The 17625-nt window shown below is 43.8% G+C and overlaps 1 protein-coding gene across 3 annotated transcripts in view; it reads left to right on the forward strand.

Moving 5' to 3' along the window:
* The window catches only part of CCHR2.PART1H1orf159 (chromosome chr2.part1 C1orf159 homolog), a 603467-nt gene that overhangs the window by 450597 nt on the left and 135245 nt on the right, over window positions 1-17625 (forward strand). The gene's annotated exons all lie outside the window — the stretch shown is intronic.

Here is a 17625-nt window from a genome sequence, read left to right on the forward strand (position 1 = left end):
CATATGCTAAAGTACCTTGAATCTCTACAAGACAATGTTCCATCTTAGGTGGACTCCATTGCGGATAGAACTTTTATCAAAAGTAAATTCAGAATTTTGCAAGAGAAGCTTTGCAAGTTTACAGACATTCCCTAAAGTGTGACTATAATGCTTTGGATAAGTCATGCAGAGCATTTGCGACAGGTTCTGTCATCCACAGGCATGCATGGCTCAGGATGCAGCCCCTGTGGTATCAGGTCAAGGCTGAACTACTGGATTCTCCATTAGACAAAATTCCTTTGTGGATCTCCAGCTGAACATGTTTTTGAGGAGCTGGATAAGAACGGAAAGCAAATAAATCCTGTAAAGGAATTTTATCGGTCTTTACACAAATATACAGTAGAAATTATCGCTCAAATTCTTAGCTTTTTGCCCTAGACAAGACAAGGGAAGTCCTCCCTGTGGCAGCAGGACCAGGCAGTCTAGGAGATGGCAACAGAGCAATTGCACAAGGAGCTCCAAAGAGCCCACACAACAGAGAACTGATTTTCAACCCCAACTCCTGATAAACCTTACCAAACTTTCCGTCCCAACCTTTTTCTGGAAGTATGATCTTCCTAAATGAATAGAAAACCAGTACCAGGGACCAGTGGGTCCTCAACATCATATAAAAGGGGTATTACACCCAGTTCAGAGAAAACCCACCCTTCCTAGGCATCCCAAAGCCAACCCACCCTTCCTAGGCATCCCAAAGCCACAAAATGAACAGGAGATCCTCTTGCCACCTATTCCCTGGGAACTACTTCCGCAAGGATCCATTCAGCCTGTTCCTCTAGGTCAGGAGGGATAAGGTTCTACTCATGATATTTCTAGTTCCAAGAAAGGAGGGCACCTGTGGGCTCATTTTGGACCTTTCAAAACTAAAGTTTCTCAGTTTCCTAAAATTCAAAATGCTTGCATGACAAAAATTACTTCTCTTCCCAAGAACTTCTTAGATGCCTTTATGGTGACTGTAGACCCTCCGTGTCCCTGTAGTAGCCAGCCTCGGAACATCAGTAAGATTTGTAGCAGTAGGCTTTCCCACCCAGTTTTGTGCTTCACCATTTGGACTGTCCACTGCTCCTAGAGTCTTCAGTAAATTAGCTTCTCTAATAGCATTGCAGAACTCCATAAGTTCAAATATAACCCTGCTTAGGTTCATAGGAGTGTACTAGGCTAATGGCCCGGGAGCCTTTGCAAGCCTAGCCCATAGGTTTACCCTGGCATCGTGCCACCCATCCTTAGTTCCCATTGCCTCTGTCAAGTAGAGCCACAGGAGTGATCCCCAGGGTGAATTTTCTATTTCCCATTCACTCATCAAGCCTTCTCTTGAAGGCCAGTGAGGTGCTCTATTTGACATGTATGGGAAGTCTACTCCAGAGCATGAGCAGTCTGTTATGAACCTGTCCCACCAGCATGTTCTGTTGATTGTGGTAATGAGGTTGAGGTCTCTAAGGCATGTGGTGTGGAAAGATTGGGATTTCTTTAGATGTAGCATTTCTAACAGAGCTGAGTCAGACATGGCTTTGTAAGTCGAGCAGAGATCGCCTCTAAGGTGATATGAGACAGAGAATAGTTGGAGTTTTTTGAGTCTGTCCATATAGGACAAGTGTTTAAGGCCTAGGATCCTCTTTGTGAGGTACTTTTGTGGCCTTTACAGTTGTTGCAGGTGTCTAGTGAGGTACATGCCAAATGGGACATTGTACTCTGGCCTAATGAGGGAATAGTAGAGGGGAGACTATTACCTCTTTCTTCCTGGATGCAAAACCCTTAGTAATGAGATGTGCCGCATAGAAGGACTTTCTGACCACAGTGGCAATGTGGCAGTCAAGAGAGGTTGCTGTCAGCCTGTGTTCCCAGATCTCTTAGAACGCCTTCTGTGTTCAGTGGACTAACATCAATGTGGTAATTGAGGGGAACCAGATTTTTCCCCAAGGGTGGTGACACATTTTTTGGCATTGAGCTTAAGGCCATGGTTCTGACATCAGTCGGTCTCAGTGAGGCCTTTCTGTAGGATGCCAACATCACTTGGGGAGGTAATGGCTCCCAACTTGCAATCGCCTGTGATTTTTGTCAGAGTCCCTTCTTGTTGGCCTGGAGTTCAGTGAAGTAGATAACCAAACACGAGAGTACCCAGGACCGAACCCTGTGGAACTCTACTCATGACTGGCCTGTAGTCTGACTTGGAGTCAGCTACTTCCACACTGTGGGTTCTATCTGTGAGCCAGTTTGCAACCCACCTAGTGATATAGGGGTTGATACCTAGCTTAGTGAGTTTTTCTATGATTCCTGAGTGGGGAATGATATCAAAGGCCTTGGCCAGATCTCAAGGTAGGCTGTATGAACCACCATGCCTTCATCCACAGCTCTGGTGATTGACTCATAGAAGTCGACCAAGTTGAGCAGGCATGATCTACCCTTCACAAAACCAGAGTTTGGAGACACTCTCTCTATCCTTGTGTGATGGGTCCATGATGATGCGTTGCATAGCTTTGCATATCAGACTTGCCAGGCTAATGGGGCGATAGTTCCCAGGGTCTGTAGTTACTCCTCCTTTGTGGAGAGGGATGACTGTAGCAGTGCACCATTCAGTAGGGACAAAGCCTGAGGTGAGGCTGTGATTGAAGAGGGCACACTGGTGATGTGCTAGTTCACTCTCTAGTTCATGTAGAACACCGCCAGGGATATTTTCAGGTCCCATAGAAGCTGTATTCTTGGCCTTGGACAGTGCTGTATTAACCTGTGCAGCAGTAATACTGTGCCTGGCAATCCTACTGGTATTGTGATTGGTCCTTGGGGGGGGGGGTAAAGTTGGCACTAAATCTGCCTGCCAGTATATTGGCAAAATCTGTTGGCTCCGTATAGGAGGTACCATTGTGCAGTAGCTCATAGCAAATCTGGGTATTGCCATGGAGATTTGTGCATATCTATAGAAGGCCTTGTGGTTGTCTTTACTATCTGCTGCAGTTCTGTTTTCATAGCTAGCTTTAGAGGATTTGATGAGGGATCTTAACATTTTGCTGAGGCTGATAAGGGAGTTTTTCCAGTCTTGGGACTTTACTGTATTCTGCATCAATTTCCTCCTTCTGTTGTAGAGTTTTTTTATGACAGGGGACCACCAGATTGGCCTCCTTTTTTTTGGAGGAGAGCGTCTTGGTTCTGTTGGGTATGGCTGTTACCTTTGCTGGGAGGGTGGTATGTGGATTTCCAAGGTGATTAGTTTGTGGTCTGATGTAACCAGGGAGGAGTTGACTATTGGTCTAGAGCAACCGTCGCCCATGTTAGTAGTGACCAAGTCAAGGATGTTGCTACCTCTAGTGGGGATAAAGACTGAGCTGGTCCAGGGCATTGGAACTAATGAATTACAGAAAATGTTGGGCACATGTATCTGTACAAGAGTAGTTTCCCAATTAATGGAGGGATAGTTGGTCGCCCAGTATGAGTGTTAGTTTGGACCCTAATATTTTCCAGGGTGCTTGGGAGCGTCGAGTGGGAGTCTTGGGCAATGGTTGGGGACCTATAGTAAGCTATGACCTGAATCTGTCTCTTCCCCTGTGGTAGCTGCACCTGAAGTATCTCTGATGCATTATGTTGGGCTAACATTCTAGAGGTGTGCGCATCTTTTATGAATATGGAAACACCACTGCCTTTGGAGCTTTGGTCCAAGTTCTGGGGCCAGAAGGTGTGGAATGAGTTATAGCCTGGTAGTGCAGGGATGCTTTCTGCTGCATTGAACCAGGTCTCTGTTGAGCACAAATGCCAATGTTCTCCATTTTAACGAGTGCTTCAACCAAGTGCATTTTGAGATTTAGACATCTAGCATTGAGCAGCATGACCCTCATATTGCATTTGTTTGTAGCTGTTCTGGTGGTAATTTGGTCTTTGGAATACCACCTAAAAAAGTCACTATAGGGGTGGCAAGAGCCTTGTCATGTATCCGGAGAAGCTCAGGGGGTGACAGATGCAGGCCATCTCTGGCAGTGTCAAGATCTGTCAATCATGTCATCCCAGGCAGACAGATACTGGATCCCCTTAGAATGACACCAGAAACTTAGCCAATTGTTGAAATCGATGATTTTATGCTTGTACTGTGGTGTCATTCTGGGTGATGGTAGGATGCTGCTCAGGGTTATGGTCATACCTACCTGGGCTACATACTCTGAGAGCTCCTCCATGTCTCATCATGTAGTCCAGGGAGGTACGTTTCAGGTCATTCACACTCAAAGTACAATGACAGTCATTTGTACCTGTTGTTGAGGGACCCGAGTGCATGCGTTATGTGGTGATTCCTGGTGCCTGACAGGCAGCTGACTGTTGCTTTCTCCTTATTCTACCTAGTAAATGGGACATCAGTATGCCTCACTATCGAGTCACGTATGGCTAGTGTGTTGGGCATGCTTTTTTGCCTTGGGGGCTTTGGTTGAATGGCACACTGTTTAGAAGGGTTATGTTTCTCATGGTTAGTGTTGTGGTGTGTCTATCATTTCTACCTTGGAGGTCTCTGCTGTTTGGGTAGATTTTTATGGAGAAGCTTCCACAAAGTTGGGTGTGTGGTTTGGTTTGTGTGTTTATGTGAAGGCAGTGCTGGTGTGTGTTCTGGAGGACTGTGTGTTCCATGTGGTATGGTGCAAGTGTTAACCTTCTCTTGACCAGCTATTCTGGGCTTGACTGGAGAGTGCATGGCTTCCAATTTGGATATATAAGTGCGTCTCGCAAGTCTGAGTGTTGGGAGGCAAGAGGAAAGGGTTGTCCATGTACATGAGGCAGTTGCTACATTGCCTCATGATGCCAGGTTAATGGAAGAAAGCACAGAAAACTGACTTTTTTAGGCATGCCTGGAGGGGTGGGCATTAATAGTAAGTACTGGAGCTGTTTCCTTGTAGAACGTTTAGTGCTGGTAGCACTTTTGTGTGCTACAATAATTGCTACAAGAAATCTGGTAAAGTGCTAAACTAATATGCTAGTAAAAGTGTAGGAGAGGAGAGAACTAGCAGATCTAAGGGAAAATTTGAAGAGCATACTTTGGCACTGCTCAGAAGCTTGCAGACTGTCTTGGATACAGCAAATCTATACCTGGACTACACTAGTTAAGGAAAGGTGGGAAACTAGTGCAGATGACGGGCTTTTAAACCAGAAAGTTGAAACGGATGGAAAAAACTGCCCAAACGGCCAATCTACAATTTCTGGGCCAAAAAGCACACTCTTGTGATCGCCCTACCTAGTGTTTACCACTCCCACTGATAAGCTAGAAGGCTTCCCTCCAACACAGAAAGGCTTGGGGGTGGGGGGGCTCAGAAGCTTGCAAACAGTCCTGGAAACAGCAAATCTGTATCTGGACCAGACTAGTTACATGAAAGGCGTGAAACAAGCGCAAACACGGACTTTTAAACCAGAAAGTTGAAAGAGATGGAAAAACTACAGTTTCTGGGCCAGAAACCACTCTTGTGGTAGATAGGCTACCTAGTGCTTACCAGGTGCTTACCACACCCACTGGTAAGTTAGAAGGCTTCCCTCCTACACAGAAAGGCTTGGGGAGCTCAGAAGCTTAGCAACGGTCCTGGATACAGCAAATCTGTATCTGGACTAGACTAGTTACAGGAAAGGCAGGAAACATGCTTAGAAAAAAAAATTATTTCAGAAAGCAGCTAAAACAGCATTAAAAACAATTGAAAGTGCAGTGCAAGCGAGCACACTTGTGTAGTAGCATTAAAGCAAATAGTTTAAATAAATGCAGTTTATTTAAAATGTATTCTGAACTGAATTCAGTTTTATTAACCCCTTCAGACCATCACTGCAACTATTATGAACTTCTAAAAAGTGCATTGCCACAGGACTATCCTTCTTACAATTCCTGATATCTCTAACATGTTCTAAAAATCTAGTTTTGAATGCCCTCTTTACAGTATTAGAACAAATTTGTGTATCTTTGTTTAATAATATGAGCATCAAAACTGTTTTAGTGAAGAAAGAAACTGTGTAGATTTTAAAATTTAAAACCATGTTTCCCTTTTGGCTAAATGAAGAGCTCAATTGGAAAACTTTATCTTGTTAAGATGTTGTTTAAATTGATTAATTGTTTAATCATTTTATTGAAGGTGTGTATATATAGTGTTATACTATGCAAGTATTTTATTCTCCTTGAAGGCTTTGGCCGAGACGTCAGAGAAAGTATTTTCCAGTGTGCAATAAATCCTTTGGTGGAAGTGGTTCTTCGTTGTTTTTTGCAATTCATGGTTAACAACCTAAGTGGGTTGACCTTCTCAAATGTTCTCTGTTATTAGGTAGAATGAACACTAGACTGGGAGGAGTGTCCCAGATCAAATTTACAGTAGGGGTGGGCAACTGCAAAGCCAACTTAAATGAATGACTCATGCACTGCAAATCCACAGCAGAGAATCTGTGCACCTTGCACATCACCGTAGACTGTTTTCAAAAGGTAGGTCTTGCATTAAGATTTCAAGTTACAAAGTCTTCCTTGAATAAGGATTCTCTTTCTGGCAGTTCTGATAGATTCGGCCCAACAGAGAGCCTTCCTTCCCAAGGACAAGATTTTTCCTGACAAGTGTACCTCATCAACTTGTTCCCTAAACAACGCATCTCCGCAAAGGAATTTCTAATGATTCTGGTTTACCTGACATCCTGCATTCTCATCATCCTGCATTCACATGATTTCACTTGCAAAGTTGCACATAAGAAAACTTAAAAAAAAAAAAAAACAGCAGTCTCCAACCCTTAGATACGCTTTTGCCTCTGTAGCCATGTTTGAAGGAGCTGCTTAGGTGGAAGAACACAGTACTGGATGACCCAGGGGTGAATTTCCCATTGCCAGAACAAGACAGGACCATCACTACAGACTGTTCAGATATAGCTGGGGAGGTATACTTTGGTTCTGTGAAGGTGTAGAGCATTTGGACACCACAACAAAGGAAACTGCACATAAACCAGAAGGCGCTACCAGCAGTTTACCTGACTGTAAAGGCCTTTCAGCAGAATTTAAGCCCAGAGACCTTTCATTTTTGGAAAGACAGTGCCACAGTGATGTGGTACATAAACAGGGGTACCCTGCTCCACTGTGTGTAGTCTTACAAGGAAGATTTGGATGCTGGCTCAAGAACCAAGAGCGACTTTCATAGCTTATATTCTAGGTCAGAACAATACCCTGTCAGATTTACGTAGCAGGTATCTTCTAGTCATCAGTGAAATGGATGTTGAGAGGTTTTCTAGACCTAGCTGTTCAGTTGGGGGAGGAGGGCCCCCTCAGGTTATCGGTTCACCTGTGACTAGAACAAGTAGTTACAGAAGTTCTGTTCTAGAGCAGAGATGTGGAAAATGCATGCTTTCTCTTTCAGATGGGCAGATCTTTTCCTGTATGCCTTCTGCCTTGCCCCTGATTCCCAGGGTAATTTTATAAGTCAGGGCAGATGGACTGACCCAACATGATCTTAGTGCCCCCCTTTCTGGCTGAGAACACTGGTTCTCCCTTATCTTGACCCCCTGTGAGGGGGAGATTCCATCTACATCCTACCACAGGAAATAGATTTCATTCAAGCCAAGGGATCTGTATTCTATCCTCACCTAGCCACACTCAAATGAACAGCCTGGAGGATTGGGTTTATGACACCTAGAAATGTCACCTATTCCAAGTACGTGATTTCCATTCTAAAAAAAGGCAGGGAAACCCAATACCAGAAGATCATAACTAACAAACTGGAAGGGATTTTCCATCTGGTCACAACAAGACCAACCCTTTTCAGGCAGACGTCATTTCATGTTTGGAGTACCTTACAGGCTTGTTTAGACAGGGACTTTTCTACTCTGATAAGTTCCTGCATCTGCCATTGCAACTTGTCTGACCCTTCTCCACCTATCTTCTCTCACAACTACAAGAAACTGTTTCTAAAAGGGGTCATTCATTTGAGATCACCCAGAAGGAATCTTATTCCAAATTGAGATCCAAATTATGTGCTACAGGAACTCTTCTTGACCCCCCCGCCGAGCTAGCTGCCTCTGTCTTCAAAAATGCAGACTTGGAAGACCACCTTCCTTATAGCGGTCATCTCCACCAAGAGGGTCTTGGAGCTAGAAGTCCTCGTATGTAAAGAAACTTACACTGGTTTTCACAGGGAATTAGGGTAACGCCTAGAACAAACCTATCATTAATGACCAAGATGGTATCAGAACTACCTTAAACCAGCCTAGTGCTAGTCTTCTTCCTAAATCCACAGAACAGGGCAAAGCAGGTCTTTCATTTCCTGGCTGTACCAAGGCAAATCGGGTAGTATTTAGACAGGATGAAAATCCAGAATAGGGCAGAGCAATTACTAGTGCTTTCCTCAAAGCAGCCCCCACCCAGGCCATCCTAGAGACAGCCCCATGGAATTATGTGCACACCTTTAGAAAACACTAATCTAGGCAATGTCTACAGGGCTGCAGCAGGTTTCACTACTGCCATCCTGCAGAACCTTACTTCCTAAGGTCATACAGATGAACTGCCACCCAACCGTCTGCTTTCGGAGTCCTCTCAAGAATCTGTACAGCAGTAATGACTAAAAAGAACATAGTAGCATTGTGTCCCACTTATAATTTTAGATGTCCTATATCACTGTTACATTATTCTTTGCCTTAGGGATCTGCTGCCTAGGATAGACAAATGCCCGGCCAGTATACCAAAGTCTTTAATTCTTATATGTGCCATAAGTCACACACACGCTTCCTGAGCAGGATGTAGGGCATAAAGGTGACATGGATGCAGTTACCCAGAACTTCTTTGCCGCAAGTTTGAATGTCATCATTTAATTGCTGGTCTGAACACCCTTTGCTGTGTAGATACCTAGCTATCTGTTAAATTCCTCGTTTATTTTTCTTGTTTGCTAAAAGGAGTTCATGTCATCCAAGAAAGGATGGCCAGGGTCTGTTTACTTTATTTAGGGCTTGTTCCACTAGGGCTGTTGCCTCTTATGGTGTTTTCTTCAAGGGTTTGAACACAATTCCATCCTTGAACTGCCACTTGGTCTTCAGTGTATACCGTTACCTTGGATATGGTTTCTAGGGCCTGAATGGTTTTGCTAGGCCCATCCTCCATGGGTTTGTTGAGGGCTCTTCCTAGCCTTCCACCTCCCACTCCTTTTCTTGAGCATTTGTACTCTTCCTACAGTGAAGACTATTAATATTGAAGGACATAGTACAGTTGTACAAAGTCTTACCATAACAATATATGCCCTTCTGTTCACTGTTGGTCCCTCCCTCCGTCACCATTTTTCTTTTGGTCTTTGGTTCCCCTCTTAACTGAGGGCCCACCCTTTTTCATCTGCATTTTCTCCTTCTAGATGTGCATAGCCTCCTTTTGTCCTATGGAGACTGTTCTCTACCGTGCTAGTCTGTTCTAACTGTATCTGTAGATCGCCTGTATGCCCTACATCCTGTATGGGGAGCATATGTATGATGTACGTTGCATGCAAGATCTAAAGGCTTTAGTATACTGGCCAGACCTTGGGCTGTCGTAGGCATGAGATCCCTAAGGTAAAGAATTCTGCAACAGTGAACAGAAGAACATCTACTGTTATGGTAATATTTTATGAAGCTGTACTATATTTGAGTAGGTCATTGCCATACATACTCCCACCCTCCAACCCTTCTATCTGCTGACTGCTTTTTTTTCCTCCTTGTTGGGTCCAAGGGGGTAGAGGAGTTCACTGCAGTTAGTTCTCTTATCTCATCATCCCGTCTACATCGTATGTTATCCCTTTTTCTCATTCAAATCCAGAAAACTAGGGAGGTCGTGCTGTCATCGGGCCTCATTGCTTGTTCACTGCTTAGACCTGAAGATGGTGCCGATGGATGGCTTTCTTTTTACCCAGATGTCCAGATGCCTGTAGTCTAGGGATGATGCAGAGACTATGGGAATCAGGCTGGTGAATGGGCTTCTGCATGGCAGGAGACCCAAAAATAAGTGCTGCAGTATTGATCTCCTTGAAACATCTACAATTATTAGTGGGACACAGCTGTACTATCCTTTCATCCCAGTCCATCCGATACAATAACCTGCCATCCTTCCTGCTGCTGGTCTGTAAAAATCTGAAGTATCTTCCTGTATCAAAGGCAGCGCAAGTGCTCTTTAGGTTGAAGTGCCAAACTCTCTCTGACCTAGTTGGGGGATGGTGGGGGCATTATGAGAAGGGAAAATTTTAAGGGGCTCAAGACGAGCATTAAATTTACAAGATCTGTTCCAAGTGGAGGCTCAAAGACCCATATGTTTCATCTTAACTGACTGGGATAAAAATATCTATCATTATGGTAAGTGCATAACTTTTTTTGTCACAGCTGCTAGAAATAGTACATCATGGGTCAATGTGCTTTTTGGAATTAAAGGTCATCAACATACCATGTTGCATTATTACTGATAGCAATATTTTCACACACGGGTTGGGAGGTTGGCCTAATGGTTAAGGTGTTTGCCTTACAAACAAGGTGGAGGGTTTGAGTCTCACAAGGGATAATTGGCTAGACTTAAAATGGCTCGCAAGGGCAGTTAGCCTAGTACTTAACCTATGAACATTTGTGAATTTAAGCTAGCAGTGTCATGGCAGATATTTGAACCTCAGCAGGGATATTGGAATGGTTTGCAAAGCAGGAATGCAGTTTAGCACAGATTTCATAGCTTAAGATGTATATCAGACGGTATGCTGATATAAACTATATTGCATGAGATCAGACTTTTTGATCTTTATTTTGTATACTTATTATTTCTTCGCAAGGTAAGTGGACTTATCTGTTGACCCTTTTCAGCCATGACCCAAGCGCAAAGAAAGGTAGATTGCATGCAGATAGTATAAGATTTAAAAGATCCAGTCAGAGTGCATTGAGAAAAAATGTATACACAAAATGCAAGCCAAGATGTTCATAAAATACACTGCAGCCATACATATAATACATAAACTCCTATATGTCTGTGAAATGTTTGTATATACACTGTGCCATGTGAATGGAGAACTGCGACAATCTTCACCTTTCATAAGTGGGGATCTTCAATAGATCCCGGAAACGACACACTCATTACTCTTATTAGTCTTGCTTCTTTCCATGGCTTTGCAAATATCATGGAAATTGGCAACAAGGACGTAGGAGACCTCCAGACAATGGATCCATCCCAATTTGGCTTTTTCTAAGGAGTCATGCTTACTGAATCTGATGGACTTGTTTGAAAAGGTCACTAAGGCAATAGATGAGGGGAAAGCTGTACGAACTGCATACCTAGATCTAGCCAAGACATTTGATACAATACCCCACTCAAGCATTGTCAATAAACTTGCAAAACTAGATGTAAACCTATTGTTAACATGCTGGATAACTAGCTGTCTCACTGATGGGACCCAGCAGGTTAGAATTGGTGAGGCCACCTCCACAAAGAAGCCAGTCACCAGTAGAGTCCCTCTGCAGGGCTCTGTGATAGGTCCATTCCTCTTTGCTATCTACTTCTCGGATGTAAAAGCCAATGTCAAAGGCCTCTGGCTAACCAATGTTACAGATTGCAAACTGGGAGCAATCATTGAATACCCCACGACAAACGCACCCTTCATGAAGGTCTAATACAGAAAAAAACACTTGGCCGCAAAGCTGTGGTTTAAGACTTAATACCAGGAAATGCATTCTAACATGTTTTTACCCCAGGTGCCGCATAGTGCTTTTTTTTTTTTTTTAAACCAAAAGAAAAAAGCTTGCAGTAAATTCTAACCTGGGCCACATGAAGGTTGCTATGCTCAATGCCAGAGGGCTTAACTGTAAATTGTCTGCTCTTGAGGCTGTCCTGCAATTTGAACTCAGCCATATCTGTACTGTGACTTGCTTTTAACTGTGTTCTGAGAGACAGCCTTACAAGACTATCTGCAAATATACAGAGCTGAGTATAGTTTTCTTTATTATAGAGTTTAATTGTTGCTTAGATATCTGTTGTCTCACTGTTCTGAGAGTCTGATCTGCAAATATACAGAGCTGAGTATATTTTTTTGGTTTTATAGTTTATACTATTAGTGGTTGCTCAAATCTCTGCTGAAACTGTCCCCCCCTGTTTTTGGTTTGTAGTTTAAATTTGGTGGCTTTTGCAGTGCCCACCCCACTGTAGATTTGATATAGGACACTCCCCCAGTCCCATCTCTTTACCGCATTCTACCTAATAAACCCTTTCTGCACTTGCTTTTAGTCCTTTTTAATTTAATTGCATTTTTCAAACTGTGTGTGGTCTAATATTGCTACATACTCAAGCGTGCTAGCTTGCACTGCATGTGAATTGTTTTTACTAATGTTTTTTGCTACTTTTCTGAAAAACAAAAAAGAAAACTAAGCCTGTTTCCTACCTTTCCTGTAACTAGTGTTCCAGATACAGATTTGCCGTATCCAGGACCGTTTGTAAGCTTCTGAGCAAAGCCTTTCTGTGTTTGAGGGAAGCCTCCTAGCTTATCAGTGGGAGTGGTAAGCATTAGGTAACCTATCTACCACATAAGGAGTGGATAAGGAGTGGTTCTGGCCCAGAATTTGTAATTATTGGCCGTTTGGGCAGTCTTCCATCTCTCTCCACTTTCTGATTTGAAAGCTTGCATTTGCACTTGTTTCTGTCCTGTAACTCGTCTAATGCAGATACATATTCTTAGTTTTAGCACTTAAATTTGCTTATTCATACTCAGCACTTGTTCAGAACTTGTAAGCACTAAATAAGCTACTAATTACTATAGCACTCTATCATCCTCATTACCTAAAGGAAAACAGTTTTTGTACTTACTTTTCTCACTGGCGTTGAGAAAAACAGCTCTTGTACTCACTTTCCTCACTTATCTAGAGGAAAATAGTTTTTTATTCAGGCATGTCCAAGGGTCAGCTCCCAGTGTTCCCCCCTGTCTATCTGATGAATCTGGGCATTGAGGCAATGTAGAAATTGCCTCATGTACACAGACAACCCTCTCCTCCTACCACCCAACACTACAACCTGTGAGAGATGCACTTATCTAGCCAAACTGGAGGTAAAGCTCTCACCAACCAAGACTGAACCTGACAGTCATGAGGAGAAGGTAAACATTTGCACCACACCACACTCATCAGTCTCACTACGTCTACACCACCAAAATCCACACACAAACTCAAAAACATTCGCAGAGGCTCTCAATAATAATCTGCCTAAGCAACAGAGACCTCCAAAGCAGAAACACAAGCAACCTCCATCCCCCAACACAACCCAAATGACACATAGCCTACAGATTCAGTGTGCCACTCAGACACCGCCAATAAGGCAAAACAACATACCCAACACACACTAGTCATAGGTGACTGTAGTCAGGCACACTGATGTCCCACTCACCAGGCTAAACAAGGAGAAGGTTACTGTCAGCTGCCTGTCGGGTGCCAGGATTTGCCACATAACCCACGTACTCAGGTCACTCCACAACAAGTACAAATATGTTTTGTCATTGTCCATGTTGGTGTGAATGACCTGAACCTGAGGCGTACCTCCCTGTTCTACATGAAAAGAGACATGGAAGAGCTCTGCGATCTTGTAGCCCAGGCAGGTATGACCCTAGCCCTGAGTAGCATTCTGCCATCGCCCAGAATGATACCGTAGTACAAGGACAAAATGATTGATTTCAACAATTGGCTAAGCTTCTGGTGTCATTCAAAGGGGTTCCGGTATCTGTCTGCTTGGGATGACGTGGTCGACAGACCACGATACTTTGCCACAGATGGCCTGCACCTGTCGCCCCTAGGATTCCGGATACTAGCTAAGGCTCTTGCTGCCCCTATAGTGTCTTTTTTAGCCAGGGTTCAAGTAACAAATTCACCACCATAACAGGAACAGGCAAGCAAAAACTGAGGGTAATGCTACTCAATGCTAGAAGTCTAAATTTCGAAATGCACTCACTCGAGGCACTCCTTAAAATGGAGAACATCGATGTCTGTGCAGTGACTGAGACACCTGGTTCAAGGCTCCAGAGAGCACCCCTGCACCAACAGGCTATACCACACTTTTCGGCCATCTAACCTGGACCGAAACACCAAAGGTGGGGGTGTGTCCATATTCATTAAGGATATCCACACCTCCAGGCTAGTTGCTCAGCATAATGCATCCGAGGTTATCCAAATGCAACTAACTCTTGGCAAAACTGCAATCCAAATTGTAGCTTGCTACAGATCTCCCACCATGCCCCAGGATTCCCACTCCTCTTCTTGATGTACTGGAAAATATTAAGGTTTAACCAAACACCCTAATAATGGGCGACTTCAACTACCCCACCATTAACTGGGAAAACTACTCATGTACTAACTCCTTAGCGCAACGCTTTCTGGAATTCATAAACTCCAATGCCGTAGATCAACTTATCCACACCTCCACCAGGGTCAACAATATTCTAGACCTAGTCATTCCCAACATGAGTGACCGGTGTTCCACACCTGAAGTCAACTCCTCATTGGTCAGATCCGACCATAAGCTAATCAGCCTTGATATCCACATCCCACCCCCACCCCCCATTAAGGAAACCATGGTAAAAACGTTCTCCAAAGCCAACTTCATGCTTTTTAAGACTGAAGTAGTGAACTTCATGACACCCATGCAGATGGACAATACAGTTACAACTGCTGAATCCTACACAAATGCACTCTATAAGCACCTACATGAGTGCATGGATCGTGCTATCCCAAACAGAACCAAGACGCTATCCTCCAAAAAAAAGGAAGCCAGTCTGGTGGTCCTCTGCCATAAACAAACTATACAACAGAAGGAAGAAACTATGGCAAAAGAGAGTAAAATCCCATGAGTGGAGGAGCTCCCTGGTCAGCCTCAGTTAGAAGCTGAGATCCCTTATAAGATCCTCCAAAACTAGCTATGAAAATAAAATTGCCACTAATTCCAAGGACAACCGCAAAGCATTCTATAGCTATGTCAAGAATCTCAATGGCAACACCCAGATCTGCTCTGAGTTGCAGCACAAAGGCATGAAAATTACAGAGCCAACTGATATTGCCAACATCCTGGCAGATAGGTTCAGTGCTAACTTTACCCCCACCCCCCCACCCCCTAAAGGGACCATATCTATACAGGAAGAATGCAGAGTCCCTGTAATCACAACTACGCAGGTGAAAGCTGCACTCTCTAAAGCCAAAAACACAGCATCCATGGGACCGGACAACATCCCAGGCTGTGTTTTACATGAACTTCAGAATGAACTGGCTCCCCACTTAAACACCATGTTCAATAATAGCCTCGCATCAGGCTGTGCCCACTGAATGGTGCACAGCAACAGTTATCACACTCCACAAAGGGGGAGCCACCACTGATCCCAGGAACTATAGACCTATTAGCCTGACGAGCCTGGTCTGCAAAGCCATGGAACGTATCCTCATGGAACTCATAAAGACATTAACCTCCAAACTCTGGATCCCACCCAGTTCGGATTTGTGAAAGGCAGATCATGCCTCCTGAACCTGATCGACTTTGAGGCAGTCACCAAAGCTGTAGATGTGGGTAAAGTGGTTCACACAGCCTATCTTGACCTCGCCAAGGCTTTCGACACCATCCCCCATTCTGGAATTATAGCTAAACTCAATAAACTAGGCATAAATCCCTACGTCACAAGATGGGTTGCCAACCTGCTCACTGACAGAACCCACACTGTAAAAGTTGCAGACTCCAAATCTGACCTCAAAACCAGTGACCAGTGGAGTACCACAGGGTTCCGTCCTGGGACCGCTCCTGTTTGGTATGTACTTCTCTGAAATACAGGCTAACACAGACGGCCTCTGGCTAGCTAAGTTCGCAGATGACTGCAAACTAGGAGCCATAGTCAATTTCCCAAATTATGTGAACATCCTACAGAAGGGACTCTGAGACAGATGCCTGGTGTCAGAGCCATGGCCTCAAGCTCAATGCCAAAAAGTGCAGTGTCATCCCCTTTGGTAAACTCTGTACCCATGAACTACCACATAGGCAGCAATCTACTTAACACCGAATGTGTGATGAGACCTTGGGACCCAGGTGGACAGTCGTCTCGCCTTTGATGGTCACATCGCCACAGCAGTCAGGAAGTCCTTCTACATGGCACACCTCATCATAAAAGGGTTCTCATCCAAGAAAAAGTTATTGTTCCCCTCTACTCATCACTCATTAGACCCATTATAGAGTACAACGCCCCTTTTGGAATGTACCTCACAAGACATCTGCATCAGCTGGAAAGGCCACAGAAGTACCTCACAAAGAGGATTATTGGACTCAAACAAATGCCCTACACTGACCGCCTCAAAAAACTCCAGCTTTACTCCGTAGCATATCGCCTACTCAGAGGTGATCTCTGCCTAACATATAAAGCTATGTCAAACCCAGAGCTGTTAGACATGCTACACCTAAAGAAATCCCAATCCCTCCGAGCTCCATCCTCTAGGGACCTAAACCTTGTCGCCACAATAAACAGGACATGCTGGAGGGATAGATTCCTATCCTAGAGACTTCCCATACTCTGGAACAGGCTACCCATCTATGTCAAGCAAAGTTCTTCATTAGCACTCTTCAAGAAGAATCTTGATGAGTGGATGGGAAATAGGAAATACACCCCGGGGATCACTTCTGTGTCTCTGCTTGTCAGTGGCACAGGAAAATAACTTTCTTGGGTGGCGTAAACCAAGCAGCCTTGTTGGCTAGGCTTGCGTGTAGGCCCTTGGACCAACAGCCTAGTACCTACCTATGAACTATTGAACTTGCCATAGCCTAAGGGTATGTTCATGGGTTTATGGAAAACTGCTGCTGTTATACCAGTCTTTAAAGGGCCCCCCAATACCCTGGGAACTGTAGACCCGTCAGATTAATAAATGTAATTTGCAAAGCCTTGGGACATATTTTATCTGAGTGCATGTGCTGTAATATAAAAAGTCTTAATCTAGACCCTCAACAATATCCTTTTGTCAAAGGACGATCATGATGCCTTAATTTAGTAAAATTCTTTGAGAAAGACACCTTATCTGTAGATGCCATGTTTGTGTGCCTGAACTTGGTCAAAACCTTTGGGCACCCTTCTGTAAGCTAAAATTGTAAATAATAATTTAACCAGATCTAGGCCTTTTCAGGGGTGATCCAAGAGCATCCACAAATTTAGCTAGCAATTATATGTAGGTTAGTGGTTTGGAGAGCTCTGAGGTAGGTAATGGATAGAAGAGGCATTTCTCGGGGGTATCTACACTAAAAGGATCACAAGACTAAGACCCTCAGCTAACAACAAGGCCTGATGCTCTATGCCCATGCTGTGTCTGTCTTAAGACTTCTGAAAGGTGATTTGTCTTGCAGTCCTGTTAAGCACCCAAGCCTCCATGATCTTCTGCAGAAAACAAATGGCTTCATAAATGCACAAAATCAAAAATGTGAATTTCCATCAGCAAGTAAATGTTGAATAGACAGTTGTATTGCTTAACATTCTCCCTATCTCTGGAATAATTTTCAGTAGCATATAAAACAGAGTGATACATCTTACAAAGCAAATATTTAAGACCGGATAGGTGCCCTATGTGGGTGGATATTAGTGGGCTGATTATGGTCCATAAATTGACTATGCCTTATCAATTGTATGAAACCTTTGTGAG

This window comes from Protopterus annectens, chromosome 2.part1 (genome assembly GCF_019279795.1).
Source record: "Protopterus annectens isolate FY-2018-M chromosome 2.part1, PAN1.0, whole genome shotgun sequence".
NCBI classification, from domain to species: domain Eukaryota; kingdom Metazoa; phylum Chordata; order Ceratodontiformes; family Protopteridae; genus Protopterus; species Protopterus annectens.